We start from the raw sequence: 25,380 nt of genomic DNA, 5'->3' as shown, positions 1-25,380 counted from the left end.
GACTGGGAACAGTTCCTAAAAATCCAAACAAACTGATGAATTTTTATATCAGTAGTTCATGGAAGACCCAAATGTGCCTGGGATTTTATTATGTTATGCAAAATAAAATCACAGGTACCATGACGAGCTTGTAGCTGAGGCAGAAGAGGATGTAGGGACATAGGTAGGTAAGAGGGGGCTGAGGGAAGACCTCATTGTGGTCTACAGCTTCCTCACATGGGGGAGTGGAGAGGCAGGAGCCAATCTTGTGAGACCAGTGAAAGGACCCGTGGGAATGGTGTCAAGCTGTGACAGGGGAGGGTCAGGCTGGATATCAGGAAGAGGTTCTTCACTGAGAGGGTGGTTGTGCACTGGAACAGGCTCCCCAGGGATGTGGTCATGGCACCAAGCCTGTTGGACTTTAAGAAACATTTGGACCGTACACTTAGTCATATGGTCTGAATTTTTGGGTAGACCTGTGTGGTGCCAGGAGTTGGACTCAGTGATCCTTATGAGTCCCTTCCAACTTGGGATATTCTATGATTCTAAGTCCTCCTAATGACAAAGGAAGTCTGAGATAGAGCTGAGAATTGAACATAGATGTTCCCAAAACAAATCTGTTGCCATAAACTAATGATCTTCCATATTTCTAAACACTAACTAAAATGAATAGTAAGGTAGCGACACTGAAGTAATAACAGCCTGATCCAAACACTGATGCATTATGTGGATATTTTTTTGTTCTTTTGTGTTCTGCACACATATCTCTGGGTGTCCCTGATAACCCAGATTCCAAATGATTTATTATGTAGTGAGCCTTCCAGCCTTCAAACCTGTTCACTGAAGAAAATGAAAACAGAACCACTTTGTTATGTGACACAGCACAGGGAACGAGGTGTGAAACAGATATACTGAAAGACAGACATCTTCCATTGCTTTCCTCACTGCTCGTCCAAGAGTCCTTTTCCATGCTCATGATGCTTCAGTGGTAATTGTGGAGATGGGGAAAAGGGGCAGGTTGTATGAAGAAAGGTGTATGAAGAATCTGTGTTCAGATGTGACAGTGGCTGAGAGGTCACATTGGTAACAGGCTTTTTTTTTTATTCAAGGCTATTAGCACTCACAGATAAAATAGCTCTTTTAGCTGGATTGAATACATCAGTTTATTTGGTAAGGTACATTGGTCCATTGGTAAATATCTGGCAATCTTTTTCTGTATTCTTCTCCAGATAGGCTAGTCATTCTTTACCCAGCAAAACCTTCCTCTTTGGACTTCGATCAGATTCTGGTTTTGTCCGTGTTTTGCATAGGATGCCTTTTGTACAAATTGTTTTTCTATCCCTTGTTTAGTGCCTTCAGTTTGCAAATACCACATTGATACGTTTGCTTTTCTACAAATCAAATGACACCATTTTCCTGTTGAAACAGGATGTGAATGATAAGCTTTTGATAAGGCAGAAATTATAATGTGTGCCGGTGGAACAGAAACCAATCTTTGTTCAAACTTAGCATCCATCACTGTTGTCTGACTGCCCCTTAAAACTGTAAGTGGAGCATCCTCTCTTGAGAGGGAGTGAAAGTTGTTTGTTGCTATGTACTTTTCAATGAGGATATAATAAAAGGAATTACATGTTTTTGGAGTTTTCTACAAGATCTTCTCTAAATTCCACTTTTCCCATGTAACTTCTGTTTTCTGCTCACCCACGTTTCATTCCTGAGCTTGACATTCACTTCTCTCACTTTAGTCAATGTATATCACACCAAAAGCAAACCAGCAACACATTTACAAGTGAAAAAGAATCATTTTTATCTTAAAAATAATTCTTGCTTCCTTTGTGTTTCCAGCATCAACTGAAGCAAATATGGGATAAGGAAATTGTATCATGTTTTTTGATGCCTCTTTGTTTTGAGTGGGAAAGGGAGATTTGAGAGATGCTTTTCTTTCAATTTTCTTTTTTAAAGATAGGTATGTGTTCACACAGAATTGTTCATTACCGGCTATTGTAGCCAATAGCCTCATGATCACAGCCTCCTACTGCCTTCTTTGAAACAGTAAGATAATTTTATTACGTAATGTATCTACCCATTTTGCTGTGATGTCATGAAAATTAAACAGTATTCTTGGCTACACCTCTCTGCAGATCTGCATGCTCCCCCCACCAGCAATTTTTTCTCAGCTTGATGAATAAAGATTATTTGAACTTAATACCAAGAAATTATATGTGAAAGGTACGATAAACAATACTGCCTGCAAATGTAGCTGAAACAATGCCTGAACTTTTCTAGGTCACTTTTTTTTTTTTTTCTTTTTCTTCCACACCACTGTCTGCAAAGCAAAAACATAAACCCCAGAAATAAAGCCTGGTACACAGGTGCAGTAGTTGCTATAGAGCTGAAAACATGGTGTGGTTTTTGCAGTGGTTGCTGTAGCAACAAGATCATTTACAGAACATAATCCCATTAGGAGAAAACATTTTTAAACTGAGCTAATTGTACATGAGTTTATATTGTTTCATAACCTGTTTTTGGAAGATTTCATTTTTAGGATACTAATAAAAGACCAATTAAAAGCATTATACATTGTCCTAAATTGCCTACAGAAAAAGAAGAGAGAGAAATTATGTAAATTATTGCAGGTATCCTTAGATTGAACCAGTATGATCAAGTAAATTAATTCTTGTGCTCACTTCCATATTAAAAGTCACAAGATAGCAGCTGTACCTGTAGTACAGTATCAGCTTGGTCAAATTTTGCTCTTTAAAGAAAGTATTCCTCAGATGGCCCTTTCCTTTAGCGACCATCTTCATTCTATTACAATTGCATATGTGCCCATTTTGTTTAATAGAAATTTGAGGAAAATTCCCTCTGCATTGCTCACTTAGAGGTGTAGAAAGCCAGTTGATAATTGACTGAGAGCAAGCTTGTTGATTGGGAAAAAAACAAGAAAAAAAAAAAAGGCAGAATGAATAAAACTAGGATGAAGTGTATCACCTGTGGGAAGACAAAGTTAGATTTAGAAAAAAAGGGAAATGAAAGGGAATGCTGAGATACGCAGGAACTCTAAGGAACCAGGGATTGCTAGCTAAATATTCTAAGATTCTAAGAAGTCATGTTGAAAAGCCTGTCCTTTGTATTTTAGCCCTGCTTCAGAGAAATGTTGCTGCCACATACCTGTATAATAGAAATAGGGACATTGCTCATAGTAAAACAACAGGACTGTAGCTATTGATTTTTAGCTGACAGGAATATTCTGCTTAGTAACAGTTCTGGCCATGGGTCACATTTTCATTCAAGAAGTGATCTGTAGAATTCATTGACACTGCAAGTCAGGGAGGTCAAGAGTTTAGAACGTTTCAAAAGGGATTTGGGTATCTATATAGCAGCTAAAAATACCTATAGTTACACAATATTGGTGATTACGCCTCTTTGTCTCCTCTCCCTTTCTGTGACATTTCTGCATACAGCTCCCTTCCATTTAGGCCCTATTTACCCTCAAATAAATGGGATCATTTCTGTGGGAGGCACAGTGTGGTCTACATGGGCATAAGCCCTCATGGGGTACAGCAGTCCTACATATCTTGTGGGCAGTGAAACCCACAGTTCTGGAAACCAGGATGGGGCTTGGTGTATAGATACACAGATTGACATAAGGTTTCACTGATTTCAATGGGAGCTTCTTCAGTTTACTTAGATCCCCAGTAAACTATATTTTAGAGGCAAAAGGAAGCTGGCATGGTTTTCAGGCTAAGAAAACTATTCAGAGCAGGGAGGACTATTTCAGAAATCCAAGACTTGAACAAATGGAGATGACAAGCCAAATGTAAATGCCCAGTGAGGCTGACCAAAAAAACTGCATGGGGAACAATTGCCAAGGCTCTCCAAAGCTATCTCTGTACTTTTTCTTCAGATGTGTCAGGCACAGGAAATATCCCCAAGAGGCTGAAAGGCTGCTAGACCATTGGGACATTAAACAAGCATTCACAAACAGGAGCACCCTGGCACAGGAACCAGATAAGTGCATCCACCTTAAGCATGGAAGGAAGCAAAGAGCTTCTCAGAGCCTGACCCGCCATGGTCAGGGGCATGCCAGGGGCTGGTGTATGGAATTGAAATGTCCATATGAAGAGGTTGTGGAACAAATTGTTGAAGCAAGCAGTGATAAGAAGCCAGGACTAGACAGTGACCTAGAAGTGCTAATAGAAGTCAGGAATAAAACAACTGTAAGCTGCTGTAGTCTTGTTTTAAACTACCAGGGGTCTGGAAGATGGCACATGTGATGCCATTTAATATTTTTTAAGGGATTTCAAAGGCTTTTTGTGGGTTCCAGATGAGATCATGGGAACTACAGGATGATAAACCTGATGTCTATACCAGGCAAAACAAATCAAATGTCATAATGAACAGAATTAAGAGATCAGTGGTTTACTTGGGAGACATGAATTTGCTTTTCATTTTAAAGTACAAATAATTTAAAGAGATCTAACTCACAATCTTTCACATCAACAGCTATGTAGACAGAGAGCCACCTGATACACTCCACTGTGAACACATCACTTGGATTTCCAAAAGGCAGTTAAAATAGGGGAGATGTCTTTGCCTTTACATAAAATTGCTCTACAGTCAGGAAATAGATTTGGTGCGAAGTGCTGTTTCCTGTAGTAGAGAAGTTGCCATGTTCTGCAGGGAAATGTGCTATTGAGCATATATCTAAATGACCCAGAAAAGGCACTGAGCAATGCTATGATTAATTTTGGTAATGATGCTAAAGCATACCAGGGAACAAAAAAAGAAAGCTTAGTGGGAAAAATTGCAGGAGGGCCTTATGAGACTGTGACTAGGTTCAAATGGCAGATGAAATTCAATATAAGCATGAAGCAATGTATGGAGAAATCACAATCCTAGTATTGCATATAAAATCACACATTCTGAGATGATCCTTTGAAATCAGAGTGAGATGTTGGAGTTATGACTGTAGAGGTTAAAGAACAAACAGAAGAAAAGAGAAATTATGATATTTAAAAGACTCAAAGCTAAGAGAGTATTCAGTAGTGTTTCATCTACACGTACCCTGTGGTTTATGGCTTTCCTTGGACATCTGCTTTGTGTTGGAGACAGAATATAGATCAAGTTGCATCCTTGATCTGTTCACTACAGCCTTTGCCTGCCTAGATTCTGAATGCTTCTCTTTCTTGATTTTAAACTGCGTATGTGTATACATATATGTGCATATGTATATTTGCAACATTCTCTTTAATCTTAAGTACCTCTTCAGAATGACTGAGTCATCTATGAATGGATTTCAACTTAGTGAATTAACTTTATGAAGTTAATTGTTTTCTTTCTCCGTTTTTCTCAAATGCGTGTACCTGCACACACAAAGCACCCAGTACACTAGCAGGTGGCATCCACAAACAGCAAAAAGAGTATTTACTTTAGCGTTTGTGCTCTCTAAGGGGAAAGCATACAAAATATAAAATCAGAAGAACTTTCTCCTCTTCACAAGAAGATTACGGGAGAGGGAGAGCAGGTAAAAATTCATGTCACACAGCTGGATTTGTGAAAGACTTCAACAGATCCAAGCCGTAGGAGATAATATTTGTATAAGTAGGCATTAAACGATAAAACATAATAGACTCTTGGTGTTTTATTTAGAACATTTTTACACAGTCCATGTGTTATAAACTATTACAGTGGCACATATCTTTATGTGATAGGGCACATATCAGTAGTCCTGATTTACTGAAGATTTCCTCAGAAGTTCGTAAGCTATAGGTTCTGTGTTTAAAACAAACAAACAAACAAACAAAAAAACAAACAAAAAAAAAAAAACTTTTTTTCAGCTGTAACAGTATAAAAGAACAACTCAGTTCCAACACACTTTCCTTCTTACCTTTTTTTAAAAAAAAATGTTTCAAGGTTGCTGAAATGTCCTACCTGATATTTTTTAAAATAAAAATGAATAATAGAATCACAGAATTATTAAAGTTGGAAAAGACCTCCGAGATCATCCAGTCCAACCATCCCCCTGCCACCAATGTCACCCACTAAACCATGTCCCTAAGTACCAGATCCAACCTTTCCTTGAACACCCCAAGGGATGGTGACTCTGCCACATCCTGGGGCAACCCATTCCAATGCCTGACCACTCTTTCTGAGAATAAATGTCTCCTCATTTCCAACCTGAACCTCCAATGGCACAACTTGAGGCCATTCCCTCTAGTCCTATCACTATCTGCGAGAAGAGGCCGACCCTCAGCTCTCCACATCTTCCTTTCATGTAGTTGCAGAGAGCAATAAGGTCTCCTCTGAGCCTCCTCTTCTCCAGAGGAAACAACCCCAGTTCCCTCAGCCACTCGTCAAAGGACTTTTGTTCCAGGCCCTTCACCAGCTTTGTAACCCTTCTCTGGACATGCTCCAAGGACTCCATGTCCTTCTTGTAGTGAGGGGCCCAAAGCTGAACACAGCACTAGAGGTGTGGCCTCACCAGAGCAGAGAACAGGGGGACAATCACCTCAGTCAATTAAGTGAAAGGTCCATGGAAAAGAAGAAGTGGAAGCCTGCAAAACCTTTTATTTTTTTTAATTTGCATTACAATAAAAATGAACAGGTTCAAATAAAACCATCTGAAAGTAGCAAAATGAAATGGTTTAATTGATCCAAAATAAATGAAAAACAAACAAACAAACAAAACAAACCAAAACAAAACAAAACACCATTAAAAATACTGGATGTTTTTGCTCGCCTCTTTGAAATCTGGAAAATTATCACACTTTTGCCTAACTTTACTAGCTAATAAGTAGCACTTTGAACCAAACTAAGTGTTTTCATTTCATTGTTCACTGCACATCATTAATCTGGTTCTTTAAGGCAAAAGCATAAGTGACTCTCTCTCTTTATTCTTTTTACTTCTCCTTTTCTAATTCAACTAAAATCTCTAAACCCTAAGGGTAGCTATTATGCCTGCAGTAAGAAAAATGCTCTCCTTGCAAAACAACTTTGATTCTTGTTTCCATGGGATTTTGTACTTGGGTTTAACTTTTCTGCCAAATCATGTAATGCTGACCTGTATGGTACTCAATTGATTTTATTAGGTCATTAAAAATGTCTCTAGATAAAATCATTTAAGTTTACAGCCTTTCCAGATCATGATGTTTGATCTCATTATTAATAACAATGAATTTTTACATAGAAATGAAGCAAGAAATAGAAAGAAATAAGAACTCCATAATGTTAAATTCTTAAGAGGACATGGTAGGGTTTAGACAGTTTTTGAAGTTAGGCTGGGTCTTCTGTGCCATTCTACTATTTAAATCTGACAGACAGTAAAATACATTCAAGATTGCTGCCCATCTTCCTCAAAAAGTTATGAATTGGCTGTGGGATAGACTGGATTTTACAAATATGTGGATTGTTTCAGCTTGACTAGGGCTTCAGTCTGGCCAGGTGCTGAGAGATCACTCAATAGGCAGCATGACCTTGTATGAATTCATTCAAACAATTAAGTTTTTACCTTTAGCGCTCTTTCAGAATGCTGTTTTGTTTCCTGCCATGCTCATGCAATTGTTGTCAAAGTTTACCACTTCAAAGCATTGATGCTGCAAGCATTAAAGTCAAAGAATTCATCATGCAAATTGTTATTAGGCATGAAGGATCTTCATCTCTATATTAAGGACTGGCCTGCATTCCTAAATGCTGAACCAAATGTGAGCTCTTTCTTCAAGGTTATGGTAATTTGTGTTGTTCACTCAACACCTGCTGTAATGGGGTCTCATTCAAGTGCTAAAATAGAAAAAAAAGGATATTTTATTCATCGTAGCTTTTTGTAATCCATGCCCTTTAGTTGAAGGATTTTGTAGAGAATTAGTGGTGAGGTTCTTATCATTTGTTCCTGCTCCCACCATAATTGAGCATAAATCACCAACTCCTGCAGACACTGGCCTTGATCGCTCTCACACAGGGCACGTGGGGCAGCAGAAGCAGGGTACCAATCCCTGTCGAAGTCCAGGGAGCCTTTTCAATAACTTCAGGAATCAGTTCTGAGACTTTTGGTGTTTTTTCTTCTCTATTTCAACTTTGGCACTGATGCAGAGACCAGATTCATCTGCATAGCCCCAGGTATTTCAGATTAATCTGGTAGCAGGGCATTCACAAAGTAAAGTCACCCAACAGTAAGAAACAAACGGCACTGACCAGCCTAGGAAAAAAAGAAAAAAAAAAAAAAAAGTAGGAAAATAAAAATTCAGTTAGTCTATTCCAAGAAGGCTGCACTTGGAAACTGTAGGCAGCAAAACCTGTTTCAGTGATTTGAAGTCACACCTGTAATGTAACTAGCAATTTATGTAACTGCTTTCTTTCCACTCTGTCCAAATGGGCCCTTTTTTTTCTATTTCTGTTTAGATTCAGGCTAACTTCACATCCTTTTTCAGAAGGGATTATTTTTCGAAGGAATGCCAAATGTCATAGGTCCCAAACACAAGCAATTGCTTAGGAACTAGCATTGTTAATGAATTACATTCATGAGTTCTTGTTTAAGAAGATTTTACTATTTCTTCAATGGTTTTCGTATCATAGCTGTTGTATTTTGTCTTAAGAACTATGTATTGATCCTTTTAATGCCTGATGCTGACTTATCAGAACTTCACTTATTTTGTTATTTGGGGGTAGTTTATGAATTTTAAAAGGGTCTGACTTTTCCCGTCAGTTTTTTATATGGTTCAGTATTTCTCTATTGAAGGAATGAGGTGTTTTTTTCTGTTGTTGTTGTTTTTTTTTTTGTTGTTTGTTTTTGTTTTTAAATAGTATTATGCAGTATTCCTCATATTTATTTATTTGTTTGTCTAAGTATAGTATGATCTGTTTGTAAATTGGCTTTCTGTAGTACTAGGGCTCAAAAAATAAAGCTTATCTGTATGATTTTTTTTTTAGAAAACAGCTGGAGCCATACACTTTTCAGATTGTGAAAAATACTTTTTGCATATTTTCCTCATGCATTTTTCAATTTGCTTTTTTTTCATTGTTTCACCTGAGACTGGCAGTAGAAACCTCAAACTGGAAAGCCTCCCTCATAAGATTTCCTGTCCAGTTCTGCATTTTGAAGCAAAAAGAGTAAGGCTTGAAATTGAATGATTTGAATTAGTCAAGACCAAATCCAAGCTCCAAGTCTTACAAGGTTTTGCATCAGTCTGTTGTAATATTTTGGTTTCTACGTTTAATCAGGCAATTGTAAGTGTGAAGCACTTCTAACTAGGAAATTAAAATCATTTTTATATCTTTATTTGGCATTCCTGTTTGATGCCTCTAAAAATCTCTCTTTTGCTCTTTTTTGTGACTTGTGTTATTTATTTATTTATTTATTTTTAAGCTGTGTATCATGCAAAATACTATAGATTGTCAGTAAATTAAATTTTATCCTGTTGCCTTCCATTTTACCATGCTAGCAGTGAGCAGAGCAGTCCAGAAAAAAAACACAGTGCTTATGTGCACAAAGTCTAGAGTGTGAAAAAGCTGCTTTAGTAGTTTTGTTCAGTTTGTTTGATTAGACAACTTCTTTCTGTGCAATGGAGCAAAGTCTCCAACCATCTCCATCAGCCACACTTTTGAGAGGGTCTCTGCATACCATGCTTTCCTGCAATGCAGTGAGACAGGCGGTACGAGGTGCTGACTCTCCAGCGTGCTGGGAGCTGCATGTAGCAGGTAGATGAAAATGCGGGTAGTGCAGGCAAGGTGATGTGAATGGCTGGGAATGGAAAAACTCTCAGTTGTGTAGTGAGATAGGAGTGGACAGGAACACCACACTAGGAAGCACCTATCTTTTAAATAATTTAAATTTAACCCCTGTTCTATTCTGGGTATTTTTATATAAGCCTGATCCAGGGACCATTTGCAGCAATGGAACTTAGGCTCTAATGGAGTTTGCATACAAGCATGATACTTTTTTTTTCTTTTCTTGCTTTCTTCTCTCATGAGTGGAAGCATCTAAAAGGCTTATTTTTAGTGTTTTTGTTGTTGTTGTTGTTTCTTTGTTTGTTTGTTTGTTTGTTTTAATATGCCATTTTGCTTCACAACTGTTCATTAATTTTGATACAACAACATTTGCTTTGTGTTAGATTCTGTGTTACAGATTCCTAGCCACCATGATGAGCTGATTTCTAATGAAACAAAGTCTGCTAGGTAGATACTATAATATTAAAAATAAACAAGTCTAGTGGGATTAATTGTGTAATATTCTGCAGAGAGGAAGAAGTAAAAGCTCCTCTTCACATGTTCTACTTTTCCAGCAAATGACAGATGTCCCTTTTCTTGCTAGGCACTGAATTTTCTCACTTATCCAAAAGAAGTCGGAGGGGCTTCACTTGTCTCCTACTGTTTCTGAAGCAGTAATTTTAAAGATAATACAGGTGATGAGTTCTAATATGACTTATCTCTATCTGCAAAATGCTATGATAGGGCCCCCCCATGAACCCCTAACACTAATCTATAGGATCTGAGATAATTGTTCAGTTCATCTATTATAAATCTAGTCTCAGTTTCTTTCCTTCTTCTTTTTTTTTTCTTATTTTTTTCTAATTATGAAAAGAATACAAATAATGGAAAAAAGTATTTCCTCTTTGCCTGAAGTTTGAAAAACCCCTGTCTAAGCTCCACAGAGCTCCCCTTAATGAATGTTTTCAAAAATATACCAGGAGACAAACTTGTCCTTTGAAGGAGATAAAAAGAACAGAGACTTTCTACAGAATCCACTGTATCTAGTATTTAGTTGCAATATGGAGATACCTGGAAAAATAATCAGCAATGTTTTCACAGAATCACAGAATCACAGAATCACAGAATTTCCAGGTTGGAAGAGACCTCAAGATCATCGAGTCCAACCTCTAACCTAACACTAACAGTCCCCACTAAACGATATCCCTAAGCTCTACATCTAAACGTCTTTTGAAGACTTCCAGGGATGGTGACTCCACCACCTCCCTGGGCAGCCTGTTCCAGTGTCTAACAACCCTTTCGGTAAAGAAGTTCTTCCTAACATCCTAACTCCCCTGGTGCAACTTAAGCCCATTCCCCCTTGACCTGTCACCAGGCACGTGAGAGAACAGACAAACCCCCACCTCGCTACAGCCTCCTTTAAGGTATCTGTAAAGAGCAATATGGTCGCCCCTGAGCCTCCTCTTCTCCAGGCTGAACAATTCCAGCTCCCTCAGCCGCTCCTCGTAGGACTTGTTCTCCAGACCCCTCACCAGCTTCGTCGCCCTTCTCTGGACCCGCTCAAGCACCTCGATGTCCTTCTTGTAGCAAGGGGCCCAAAACTGAACACAGTACTCGAGGTGCGGCCTCACCAGAGCCGAGTACAGGGGGACGATCACCTCCCTAGTCCTGCTGGTCACACTGTTTCTGATACAAGCCAGGATGCCGTTGGCCTTCTTGGCCACCTGAGCACACTGCTGGCTCATATTCAGCTGACTGTCCACCATCATTCCCAGGTCCTTCTCTGCCAGGCAGCTCTCCAACCACTCGTCTCCCAGCCTGTAGCTCTGCTTGGGGTTATTGCGCCCCAGGTGCAGGACCCGGCACTTGGCCTTGTTAAACTTCATGCAGTTGACCTCAGCCCATCAGTGCAGCCTATCCAGATCCTCCTGCAGAGCCTTCCTACCCTCAAGCAGATCGACACACGCACCTAACTTGGTGTCATCTGCAAACTTACTGAGGGTGCACTCAATGCCCTCATCCAGATCATCGATGAAGATGTTAAAGAGGACCGGCCCTAGCACCGAGCCCTGGGGGACGCCACTAGTGACTGGCCTCCAACTGGACTTGACTCCATTTACCACAACTCTTTGGGCCCGGCTATCCAGCCAGTTTCTAACCCAACGAAGTGTGCGCCAGGTCAAATCAGTCTGACTTTCTCCTTGTATTTTAAAAATGTTATTGTGGGAGGAATTGGTAATGATTTTGAAAATGCTTAAGGAAGTGAATGTCACAAGTGAGAATATCCTGTCTAAAGGGAAATGTGTTATACATCAGCCTTGAGTATGGGTAAGTTCAATGGGTAAGCTGTTATAGTAACAGCTTAGGAGAAAGGTATCCAAAGTAAATAGATCTTTTTCAAAAATTCAATAACAACTCATCTGAAGCAGAATTTTTGCACTTTTCTGTGTTCCAAGGAGGAAAATGAAGGAGAAACATCCTAGAAAGCTCCATCAAAGTAGTTTTCTTTCTCTTTTGAGTGACGATCATGTATATATTTTTACAGTTACCTTTAAGAGTTTAGGTTTAGATCAGTATACTCTTGTTTGTGAACTCTATTAAATAGTCTCAACACAAACACAGAGAAAGGAGTAAAAGCAACCTCCTATATACTGTATACATCTGTGTAACCCAAGTGCTGAATATAACCAAGCTCATGGTAACCAAGAAACACAAATGTACTTGCTTAGGGCAATCTAAATGGGAAGTTATTTGCCAAACATTAATGCATTAGGACTCAGAGCCACAGAATGCTGTCAGACAGCATGAAGGATGCTGGGCAAGTGTATTCTAGGAAAAGCAAGGACAATGTCATTTGAGAGCAATATTCAAATAGGCCTCACTCGGAATAATGAAAAGGAGCAAGACAATATGAAAAGTCAGTTAATCAAAATGTCTATCAATAAATACAGGGCTTAGCTGCCTCTGATCTTTGTAATGCCTCCTCTGGGCTTTTTCACAAAAAGCCTATATTTAATAAGTACCATAGTGGTTATAACTTTATTTTGTGTTAAGAGAACTAAGCCTTGCTTCTAATTAAGTCCTACTGCTAGCAGCTAGCATAAATATTTGTGTATCTGGGAAGGAAAACAGACTGAAAAAGGAAAGAACTTCGGTGTCTGGCCAAGGGCAGGGAACTTCCAGCCTTCTTTGGAGCATGCTCGAGATCATTTCCAAATTCAGAAAAAGACAGAAAATCATTTAATTTACTCAGTTTGACCACTAATCAGAGAATCAGAGAATGTCTTGGGCTGGAAGGGACCCTAAACATCACCCTGTTCCAACCCTCTTCCATAAGCTGGGATGCCATCCACTAACCCAGGTTGCCCAAAGCCCCATCTAGCCTGGCCTTGAACACCTCCAGGGGTGGGGCATCCACAACTTCTCTTGGCAACCTGTTACAGTGCCTCACCACCCTCTGAGTAAAGAACTTCCTCCTAACATCTAATCTAAATCTCCCCTCTTTTTGCTTAAAGCCTTTCCCCCTTGTCCTATCACTATCTGCTGATGTAAAATAATACTGCAGTATTAGTGTATGTTGCCTACAGAGCCTGTCTCCAGAGGTTAAAACCAAAGAGAAGTGATTATTTTGATATTATTCTGGGGGAAAACATTCCATAATTGTCTCAATTTCTGTTTCTCACCATCTCATGGATTACAGGCCAATGTCAGAGAATGGTCCAGATGGATCTTTCAACTGGTTGAGCATGGCTGTTCTTATGTTATAGGTTTGGTTGAAACCAAAACATATCACAGAATCAAATAATGTTTGGGATTAGAAGGGATCTTGAAGAATCACCTAGTCCAATCCCTGGACTGGAGCAGGAACACCTAGATCATGTCACACAGAAATGCGTCCAGGTGGGACGCAGTGAAGGAGAATCCATAACCCCCCTGGGCAGCCTGTTCAAGTGTTCTGTCACCCTCACCATGAAGGAGTTTCTTCTCATATTTAAGCGGAACCTCCTATGTTTCAGCTTGCACCTATTGCTCGTTGTCCTATCATTGGATGTCAGTGAGAAGAACCTCTCTCCATTCTCCTGGCACTCACCCTTTACATACCTATAAACATTTCTAAGGTCACCCCTCAGTCTCCTCTTCTCCAAGCTAAAGAGACCCAGCTCCCTCAGCCTTTTCTCATAAGGGAGCTGCTCCACTTCCTTAATCATCCTTGGCTCTGCGCTGGACTCTCCAAGCAGTTGCCTGTCCTTCTTGAACATCAGCCATTTCCAAGGTGTAATCAATGTAATGCATCAAGGTTATACAGTTGGTGTTGAAACTATAATCCATGAGAATCCAAAAGACTCATAATTTAACCAGAAAAATCTGTCACCCAAGTGTTTTCTTATCGCTTCAACTGAGCCTCAATTAATCCCTAGTTTCTTCTTCCACTGCTGCTTCCCTCTTATCAATATTTCCATGTTCTTTGCCTGATATTTCTCTCATTTTCCTTCATTCTTTCTTCAAAATGGTTGCTGCAAACCCAAGCAGAGCTGCCCCTGCTGCACTAAAACAGCTCTTGTTATTGCTAATAAAGGAGCTCAGGGAGCTAAGTAAATTTATTATTTCTTTGTGTGTGCATGTTAGGAATAGAACCTTCAGTGCCAATCATAACGTTTTTGTAGAAGGAGAAATTTTTGGAGTGGACCATCAAAAGTACTGATTTAAGGCCCATTTCAGCTTCCAAAATTTAGGAGCCTGGCTTCTTTTGAGATGGCCCCAATTTACTGGGCTTATGTGGCAAGCTTTTGGTAGAGGGGAGGCTAAAGGGGTGTCATTTATGATAAGAGCCCAGAAGCTGCCTGATGTCAGACAAGACTTACACCTATGATAGTATAAAATGTAACCATAGAATCAGTTAGGTTGGAAAGGACATCTAATATCATCTAGTCCAACTGTTAACCTAGTAACTCATTTCCATTTTTTCTTTTTATTTTATTACTGGTAAACCATGGATATAGAACATCTTTAAGAAAGACCACATAAGCAACCCTATCTTGCAGTTCCTGCTAAACATTTCTAGCATAAAATTAATATGTTAACCACTGCAGAATACTTCTTTAAATCCGTGTATTCTTTGAAAGTTTGCTTCCAATTTGAAAAGTGACAGCACTGAAATGTCACTTTTTAACATGTTAAAACTGATCCCTATAGTTATTCAGAGTTTTGTGCACTGACTTTAGTGACAAAAGTATGTCTCTACACCTTGCTTTACTCTTGTTCATCCTTCAGAAGTGACACAGCTCTAGGAAGAGATCCTGTTTCTGTTCCTTTCTGTGTGTCTTTATCATTAGAAGTGTTTAATGAATTTTAATTAAAGAATATATCAGTTTCAAGAGACTATCGAAATTAATGATGGTGTCCTAGTTCAGTATATACATTGATGACAGTGGACCCATAAAGATATGCTTCAGACCTAATTAGCTCTTTACAAAGATGCATCATTTATTTGCTGGTGGCCATACAGCAGACAGGATCTAGTTTGGCTTCAACTACACAGTGATTGTTTAGAATGGCTACAGCATGTAGGAAGCCAATAGACCATCGCCAACAGTGATATATTTGATCTGAAATTCCTGAGAGGCATCAACTACTGAACTCCACATTGCCATTTTTACGAGGTTCCTTTTCTTATTAGAACAATGCTTTGAATCCCTGAGCAGTGCAAAGGGTACCTAAGGGTAATATAAAAGGATATTCAGATCATTTTAAGATTTCTCTTTTCACTCTGTGTAAGGGTAAGGAAATCCTTTTCTTCAAATTTCTGTTCAGAATTTTTGCCAGAACATCATTTTTTATCTTGTTAGTGAGATTACTTTGTGCATGTGACTCACAGATGCTATGCTGCTGAATGGTTTTATTTATTACTTATATAGCCATGCATATTCCATGAAATGGACATTTCTCTATCACCTTCATTGATGTCTGAAGCTCTGTGGAGAAAAATCTAGCTCCAAAAAATAACTCCTTATTAAAGGTGGACACCGGAGCTCGGTATTTGTGCTTTTCCTTCCTTAGAAATGAATTGTGTCAAAGTCCTCAAATCTTCTAATGGGGAGGAACTGAAATTCTGTAATTTAAAAGGGGTTAATATTTGGAGGCTTGCTCTCTATCCAAATTTCCTGGATTGAGCCCAGCATCAGTTTCTCAAAAGGGAGAAGAAAGACAGCTAATCATAAACACATTCTTGTGATGCTCACATGCTTAGAAACCAAATTAATGTTGTTTAAATATGTAGACTGAAAGCAAAAGCTATAATGAGATAAAAAATGTAGAAAAGAATCATTTCAGCTCTTCTCCAAAGCCTGTCAACTTCCCAAAGTAGTACTTTAAGTTGTTTTAATAAATTAAACAAGTAGCAATTACATTGAAAGGTTCATAAGATTATACTTATGCCATAGTATTGATTTCAATGTAGTTTTAGAAACAAGCTATTACAGAAATTTTGGCTTTTTTGCTTGTCTTGCCTTTATGCACCATTTTAGTGCAAAACAATAGCTAGTCTCTGTTTAAGTATGGTTTTCACCAAGGAGAGATCAATAGCCTTTTGGGGATACCTGTGTTCCACTTACTTGTGCAATCACTTATTTTAATGAGAGAAGTGAACATAGTGGGAAATGCTCTTCAGAGAATTGTTTCTATCTTGAAATACTTTTCCACATTCTTCGCACCCTTAATACAGCAAAAATCAAAAACCTTTCAGAATTGCTTAATATGCTTTTAATAGCCTAGTAAAAGAAAGAAACAGTAGCATTGAAATGCTAGTTCTTGGGACTGAAAAGATAACAGAAGAGTGAAGACGAATGTAGATGGAACGTTCAGTGAAGCCAGCTCAGCAAAGTCTAAAGCCAGAATCAGGTTGAGACACAACAAGGGCATGACACCTACAAAAGAAGCTGCCGTCTAAATCACCTGTTGTTATAAATCAACACCTGTTGTTTAAATCTTGGGGGATTGCATGCAACTGAAATAAATAAATGAATGCTGTGTTATTCTTGGCTTAGTTGAGTATTATAATGCTCATTGCTTCAGGCTGTTGACAAGCTTATTGATGATGTTTTTGTCCGTGCATTAGGGAAAGGTGAATCAATATTGGTTAGTGCCTGTATTTAGGACTCCTGTCTCTTGATTTCACTGTCTGTAGAACCCTGGTGACACTGAATAAACTTATAGAGGGACCTACAGTAGGGACTTGAACAGGGTTCTACAATACAGCTCTAAATGTCAAACTTCTTTTTTTCCTATATATTTTCTGAGAAAATGTGCTGGCTAATCCTTAGTTTTGTTTGGCATGTGCTTTTTTTTCCTTGGAAGGATTATGCTAACCCATTGGATACACCAGCAATATTTACCTACATCTCTAACATAGCCTACATAATCATCTAGTTTTAAGCAGAAAAGTGAATATAAATGACTAATTTTTTTTTGCAGAGGTGGGAGACAGGAATGTTGCAAATACATATGTTGTTCCATCTTCCTACATTTCTGAGTTTTTCCTCTCTTTTTATTTCTGTCCCAGTTTTTCTTGCTTATGTCTTGTTTGTTCCCAGATATCATTGTAAATGGTTTTACCAGTATATTTTTCCTTTTATTGTGTCTTCCTATGTTGGTACCATCAAATATATGCACCAATACTTACTTTTTTTTGTTGATTGTTTGTTTGTTTTGTTTAAATCTGCTTTTCAGTCCCAAATGTACTATGCAAAGTCATCTGGTTTTGATTTTTCTCCCAGTTCATTCAGTGTTTTGAGAGAGACTTTTTCTAGTTGTAGCATCCCTTACCAAACTTAAGCTGGGATGAAACATGCTCTGGAGACTGCTGTCTCCTCCTGACTATGGGAGGGATATAGCACTTCACTGACATGACGAGGGTAGGTGTGATGAATGGGCCAATGAGACTGTAGCCATTTAATTAAATGCTAACAAAGAGTTACCTGTGTAAAGGAATAGTTTAACAAGTAATTTAAGCAAAGATTTCTTCTTAATATCTACACACACACAAAAAGTGCTCTGCATGCAAACATTGATGCTGGGAGTGTTTCAATTTCATATAGAGCTGAAATCAGCACTGATCTTCCTAAATCTATTCCAGTAACAAGAGATACGTGTATCCATTGTATAAGAGATTAATCATGGTTCTAACAACATGATCAGGAGTTTCCCATTGATTTCAGTGAAGTCTGGGTCAAATTCTGAGCTACTAACTTAAGTTAAAAGCTTAGGTTAAAAAGCTACTAACTTAAGTTAGTAGCTCAGGAACTTAATTTATTTCTTTTGGTTAAGTCAAATTTGTTAAGGATTTAATCTGATTTACCTTCTTCCTTTTTGTCATCCCAGCACTCACGCAGTAGAAATGAGACTATTTAGCTTGTACAGCGCAACTTGTACAACATGTACTTGCCCACGTACACATGGACAAGTAGAAGCAGTTTAGGGACTTCTCCAGATTTTCTATTAATTTATGTTAAAACTTTGGGAATACTAAAGTAGTTCTGGCTGAGGACTGACTGGCAAGTTTCACCCTGCTGTGTTGGTTGGGAAAGAAAGAGGAGAATACCATCTTTGTTTTCTAGCATCCAGCCCAGGTTTGGTAGGCACCAACAGGAGACTTCCAGAATCCCCTCGAAGGTTTGAAATGTGTCAGCTCCAGAGACACTCAGCAAAACCTGCAGTCCCAATAAGGCAGTGCTAAAATGTCTCCTGAATGTCTGTTTCTTTTCTTCTAGTGATGGTGGCAGGTTGCTGATCACTTCAGACCAGAACCTTTGGTCAGCAAGGAGCTTCCTTTCCCCAAAGGATGAATTCCTGTCAACGCGGTGGTTCTTTGACATTCTGCTGTGAAGATGGAAGAAATATGCCTGTAGCAACATAGCAATGGCAAGGTCAGTGAAACCGAGGGGAGAAATAAGAGAGTTTGCAAGGCTTTTGCTCTCAGTGGGGGAAATTAAAGGTGGCTTATATTATAAAATATTAAATAGTGATTTAATCAGCAGTGAGATATGTAAGTGAGCTTAATTAGAAATACATATTATTCTTTGACTTTAAAGCACAAAATGAAAAATTAAAGCAATCTTGGAGGATATGTAATCAGCGAGGAATAATATGTTGGAAAATGAGCCTGATGTTGTAATTGGTGTACGCAATTAAAATTAATTAATTTTCGTTAGCATACATGCATACAAATATGAAATCAATGAATTTCAGATATTAAACTCGTAATTATAGTGATACTATTGCCAGAGCAAATGACAGAGGAATTGACTTTTCAATGGTAAATACTTGCACTTCAGATTTGAGGTCTCTTCTCTTTGCTGTCGTGTTAAGCTGAAACCTAATGATTAAGACTATCTGAACAACCATGAGTAAAATAAAAAAAAAAAAAAAAAGTGTTTAGAATCTCCCTCATTTTTACTTTTACTTCCTAGGGTTTCAGCTATATCAGTCATGACCACCTATGGGATAACTGCAAGATACTTTTTCATCAAGTGCAATTTGAGTTTAAGAAGTTCCCACCCACACACTCACTGGTTGATGTGCTTCTCACCCCACAGATTGCTCTCCTTGTCTCTGCTGATATAGACTTGCAGAACTGTGCTGTAAGCCAACTCACGAAATCATCCAGGTTTAAAAAAAAAATTAAATCCTTCTTCTGGTTTCTGTGCAGATTATTTCACTCTTTAATATCTACTGACCACATAAAGCAATTTTATTTATTTTACCTACAAGTAAAACCTACTGTGTCAGCAATAGAATTGCTCCAATGTACAGAAATTATACAAAGTAGCAGCCCTCTCATCTCTGGTCAAATCTTGATTCAAGTCTTTTCAGTTTCTTGCTTTGAAGACTTGACATATTGTTAGAAAAAGCTTCTGCTTCTCTGAAAGTCATCCAGGGTAACGCAGGAGCAATTTTAACACATTATTATTATGTTGCTGCTGAAATGAATAAAAATTCTAAAACAGCAGAAGCATAAACCTGAAACTACAGCTATTGTTACATGTTAGATCAGGTATATCATGCTCTGACATTTTGGATCCACTTTAGCCTAGCAATCAGCACCACATTAATCCTCTTCAGATTATATATGCTATCCAAAACAGTAAGCAGACCTCCATTCGCTCAAAGTGTCATTTTAAAAAGAGGGGGAAAGAAGCTGTTAAAATAGCTTTAAAGTAAGCTTTCTTGTTCTCCCATGATATAAATGTACATGGAAGGAGAATTCAAGGACACTCTCCAAGAGAAACAGAAATGAAAGATACAATGACGAGTGAAAAGGAGGGCAGAGCTCCCCTGCTTCCAACTAAGTGTCCCCATGTACACAGCCCGCAGGGCTGCCCAGTGCCTTTGTTTTTCATTTACTTCAATATCCTCACCTCTTCTGGCATCGATCTATTCACTGAAAATATATCCTCTTACCAAAGCTTCTAGCTACTTAAAAGCAGGCAGTTCTCATACATAAAGTATTTGTGAAGGGTTGCCCAGGTTGCAGGAATGAGGTCCATGGAGAAGGTGTGGGAATCTCTGAAAAGCAATTACCCACGTGCTGTTGCTAGCACACTTTGTGTTGTGCTCACTGCTTCTTGACTGAGTGAACACAGCTGAAGCTGCTTGCACTCCAGGTTTCTCTGCCTCTTTTAGATACCTGCAGGTTTTTGTCTTGTTGTCCCTTTCCCTTCTTTTGCACTGTAGCATGTTTGTATGTGTTGTATATTAAATGCAAATTAATGTATTGAAAGAATGGTAATTAGGTGATGCAAGTAGCCTGTGTAGAAAGATCATGTTTGTGTAAAAATGGCACCTTGTGAGAAGAGTTACACAGTCACCAGGAAAAATACCTGATTTGTCTAAACATTACCAGTTTTATCTGCTGCATGCAATAGCAACAGGAATCAAAGCAGTTAACTTTCCGTCATCTCAGGACAAAGGTGCCTGTTTGATTCAGCTTCAAGGGCTGCATGCACAATCAGACCCCTGGAGATACTGAAAGGCAGGAACCAGAGAGATGCTTCAACACAGTTCAGAGGGAGGAAGCTGCCTGCCTGGAAAGAAATAGAATGAGAAGGGAAATGAAAAATGGGATGGGACGTGAAGCTGCTCAGAGGTCACGGAAAGGTCTAAAATGAGATGACAATATTCAGAAAGACACTTAGAATGGAGGTATGGTTGCTATTAAAACAAAGCAGTCATTACTTAGGTTTAATGAAGCTGATTTTAATCAAGAACTAATCTAATTAATCTAATCAAGAACTGTTTGATGATTGCACATTGTAATGTAGTAGTATAGTGTGACAGCGCTTTGCAAAATAGTGCAAATTCTGCCTCCCCACGCATGAGGTGCAGCAGGCAACCTGCATAGCAGCACAGCTCCTTCCTCCGTGTCAGGAGTCAAGGCTCTAGGGCCTTCCTGCCCTGGCAGGTATAGAGCTCAGGTACTGGTATGGGGGGCAGAAGAGTGCCTTGGGCACAGTGTAGAAGTCAGCTAGAAGTGAAAAGAGTCAAATGGGGAGCAGCTGGGTGATTAAATCTCCTTTATTCATGAAGCTTCAGTGTTCTCAAATGATCTCTCTGCTTTTTTTTTTTTGCTGAGATGTACAACTCAGTCTCCCACATGTGCATTGGAAGACAAGTGTGGTCGTCCTAAATTCTGGGTAAAGTGTGCCTGAGCTTGTGCTGGCATACAGAGTCCCTGGCATACAGAGGAGCAGACAGCTAGCTAAGAGGCAGTTTGGCACCCTGGCCACGCTGTTGTCACCTTTGACACCACAGAGTCACACTAAGCATCATCCCGGGAATCAGAACAGGGCAGACAGGAGCCCAGGGTGCACAGAGCAGTGGGGACAGGCCTCTGCAGGGAGGTGCTTGAAAAATATGATAATGCAAAAGTAAACACACAGCTGCAGTCCTCTGGGATAAAAAGTCTAAGTCTGACGGGGTTTTGGGGGCTGCTTGTTTCATGACAAAGATTCTTCAGTTTACTGCATTTGTGCTTACTTTAACTGCTCCCCTTCTAACAGTGTGGTTCTTTTTCTGCTGATACAAGGCACTGACAATTATGTGCATCCATGAGCAAGTCCTACCTCCTGCAAGGTTACAGAAGGATTTGCAAAAAGAGTGGCTTAAGGCGGGAGGCAGTGATTCAGCTGTGCTAGTGCTACAGATTTGCTGCTCTGCCTCTTCAGGATTGGTCCTTGCTGCTGTGGGAAGGGAGTGTGTCCTGGTGCGGCTTGTCCTTTGGTTAGCCTGCTGACATCTCTCACAGGAAAATAGAGTATATGAAGAGTGCCAGCTTGCACCATATTCCTGGGGCAGTAGCTTTTACTGATGCAAACAGATAGGTGAAGCTCCATGTTATATGGCTCAGCAGCCATGAAACTTGCATGACTGGAGTAAGGGAAAAAAGTTTAATTTGCCATGTTAAAAAAAATAGTGGTTTTATTGTCTGTGTGGCTATACAATTTTTCAGATTTTCTGAAATTTCACTTTCACATGGCCCAAGGTATGGGCACAGATAGGTTATGTGGTTGTTGTTGATGTTTGTTTGTTTATTTGTTATTATGTGTTTGTTTGTTTTTTTACTGAGTGAAAACAAAGGGACCAGTCTCTGTTGGTTTAGGATGCAGATGTGTTACTCCCATCAAATTTTACTATCATGAGTCTGAAGGTAGAGTTTATGGCAGGCCATTATTCCAGTTTTATGCCCAGGTAACTTTTACATAGTTCCCTATGAAGGAATGCTTTTAAAGTCACCTTATTTTGCCCCCTCTTCCATCAACAACTGTTGTTGTTAGCTGCAATAAAAACAAATTCTGATGTGTGAAAATAACATGCTCTGTTTGCTTTTCAACATAGGGAGATTAAAGGAAATGGTGTGATAATTATTAATTTTGCTCTTTTAAGTGAATCTGCACATTTTTCATCTGTCCCCACTCCTCATTTTGCTGTAAAATATGTTTTCTTCTTAATTCACGTTCATCTGCAATCTATATTTTACAAGGCTGGGAATCCGTGTCCTGTTCCTTGAACCAAAGAATAAAATAAATGCAAGAGACAGAATCCTGAGTATCCATAAGGACCTGGGGAAGGAAGAGGTGGGTCAGCCCAAAATGTCCAATATCATAGCCTTTTATGGGATCACTGCCACAATTATATCAAGAGAAACAAGCTTTCCTTGCCATTTGTTGAGTCACCTGATCCCTCAGTCAATACCAACATTTTGTGTGTATGATCAGAAAATACTTTATTGTTTGCATTACATTGTGCTGTGACTAGTCATTGGTGAGTTTAATCGTAAACTTCTAATGTTAGGAAAAAGATTATGTAAAGGCAGGACGTGGTGTCATTAGTTCAGTGGTATTCTAGGAATCTAGCTGCTTTTCTCCTGCAGAGGTTTTGTGTCTAAGCCTTTTTCTGAGGCCTTACCGCCATAACTAGGACTGAGGCTTTGGCAGCAACTGAGGATTGCTCCTGGAGTAAAACGTGTCTCACAAGCAAGAGAGAAGTATTAGCAAAACAACATGGGGGAAATTTATATGGCTGATTGTACACTTATTCTTTGTGTATATCAAGAAGCCAGGTGATATATGTAAGTAGATGATGGATTTTGCATCAGTCAGGGATTGGAACGGACCCATATTTAATCACACTGTATTGTTACTTCTCAGAACATGAATCATGTAATGGCACTTTCCAAGTGTATAGGCTGCAAGAAAAATAGGTTTCATTAAGTCCTCTTAAATTTGCATTTTGACCCTAGGTAATAGCAGAGAACAATTATGACCATAGATGTTGAAAAGCTAAACTCCTGCCAATCTAGAGATTTTCAAAAATCAGTTATCTTAATGTATTTTTCTTCTGCATATATAGGATTAAATCTTTAAAGTTTTCTTTGTTTTCAGGACTGCTGGAGAGCTGCTTTTAAAAATGTGTTTAAATTAAAACTAAATGGATCATTTAATCAGGAGCAAAAAGAAAATGACAAGTATTATGTGACTAGTATTAAAAAAAATAATAATAATCCATGAGTTGGCAGTGTAGTCTCTCCAGCCTGCACTTATTGAAATCCCTGGACCAGAATTGCCTTTTGGAGGAGGTACTTCCAAAAAGTGTCAAGAGCTGGAGATGAAGGAACACAGGTGGAATGTGTCTTGTAAAAGAAGGAACTAAGGATTAGCAGGGGAATTGCATTCCTACATGTATGACTTTTTTTACATATTCTGACTTTTAAGAGATTTGTAGGCTGGTTTACTAGTCTTGTGTGGTGTCTATGCCAGGATCCTAAATATTTTAAGCTATTCTGTTAATGCCACTGTTGATGAGAGGATGCATGCTTTCTTGACAAGTCTAGACACCTGACTGGACACACAACCTTCTAGTCCATGCTGCTGGGAGCCATTTATGCAGCTTTCTTGGGACAGGACCAATATGGGCCAGAAAGTTTTACTGGTGCTTGAGGGAGTGTTCCAGCAGCTAAGTATTTCCAGAGAACAAAGGCCTTTTCTTTAGGGTGTGCCCTCTCACTAGATGGGCTTTGGGGCTGAGATGATGTTGGTGCAATATACCCCAGGATGCTGCTGAATGTTTTTGTGGGCAGGTAACAAGAGACAACCAAAGGATGCCTGGATGCATTTCAGGTGGCACAGTGCATCTTATATCTAAGTTATAGACAGAGTATTTTCTGCTGGTTAAAGCAGGTATACGCACCAGACTCTTAGCTGGGCAACTACAGGCTGATTTACTGTAATATAACTTCACTGCAGTTTTTGGGGCTGACACTACAAATTGCAGCTAGTGAGGATCTGGGGATCTTGCACTTCACATTCAGGGGTCTTAATAGCCTTGGATTGATTTAAGATGCACAAAATGATAGTAGTAAATCACTAGAAAGCCAACCAAAGTGTACACAGGGCTACTGCAGCAGTGATGGTTTATTTAAAGTGCATTATTATTGAACATAGAGGTGGCAACACATCCCTTTTTTTTTCTTTTTTTTTTTTTTTTTTTTGTAATTTTGCCTATCTTCAGCAGTTTGGCAAATTTTTTTCATGCTGGGTGTCTGCTGCAGGGTGGTTTATTGATAATTTTGCTGGCACTATGTTTTTGCTTTGTGTTATTTTTAAGAGGTTTATATACATTTTTACCTTCTCCTGCTGTGATGTTTCTGTTTGCATTTAAAGCTGAATTTCTTTTACTGTTATTATTGCATACAGAAAGAAAGGAATGAAAGCCTTTCATTGTCACTTGAAGGTTAATTGGGGTGTTCTTTGGAGCATGCATCTTGGGACAGTGATGCCCAGATGACAAAAGAAAAATGTGCTCCTTCCAAGGCAACGACCGGTAAAACAACAGTTCTTGATTGGGCTGAGAATTTGGGCCAAATTCCCACTTTTCTTGATTCAAAGGGAGAATTCTCCAACCGCAATGCAGATTCTTTCTCATGTGTTAAATCCACCTCAAAGATCACATGCAACCCTGTTCATACTCCTGTTCCCATTTATCACCACAGATCTGATCACTGCTACCATTTGGAGTCTTTAATCTGATAAAGTTGACAGAAGATGCTTATGCATACCATTAGGAAAGCAATATTCCATATGCTCTCTAATTGGTTTGGATTTATCCTATTATTTCAATATTTAAATGTTGTTGAACGTAATTTAGATG

At 39.0% G+C, this 25,380-nt stretch overlaps 1 long non-coding RNA gene across 4 annotated transcripts in view; it reads left to right on the top strand.

Moving 5' to 3' along the window:
• Positions 1–19,503, top strand: part of LOC137850538 (uncharacterized) — a 172,402-nt gene extending 152,899 nt beyond the window's left edge. For all 4 annotated transcript variants that reach the window (XR_011092592.1, XR_011092589.1, XR_011092591.1 and 1 more), the window contains exons 3-4: positions 18,447–18,602; positions 19,146–19,503. This is a non-coding gene — a long non-coding RNA (uncharacterized lncRNA). The remainder of the gene's footprint in view (positions 1–18,446; positions 18,603–19,145) is intronic.
• Positions 19,504–25,380: the final 5,877 nt, after the last annotated feature.

This window comes from Anas acuta, chromosome 2 (genome assembly GCF_963932015.1).
Source record: "Anas acuta chromosome 2, bAnaAcu1.1, whole genome shotgun sequence".
Taxonomy (NCBI): Eukaryota; Metazoa; Chordata; class Aves; order Anseriformes; family Anatidae; genus Anas; species Anas acuta.
This window is presented reverse-complemented; position numbering and strand designations above follow the sequence as displayed.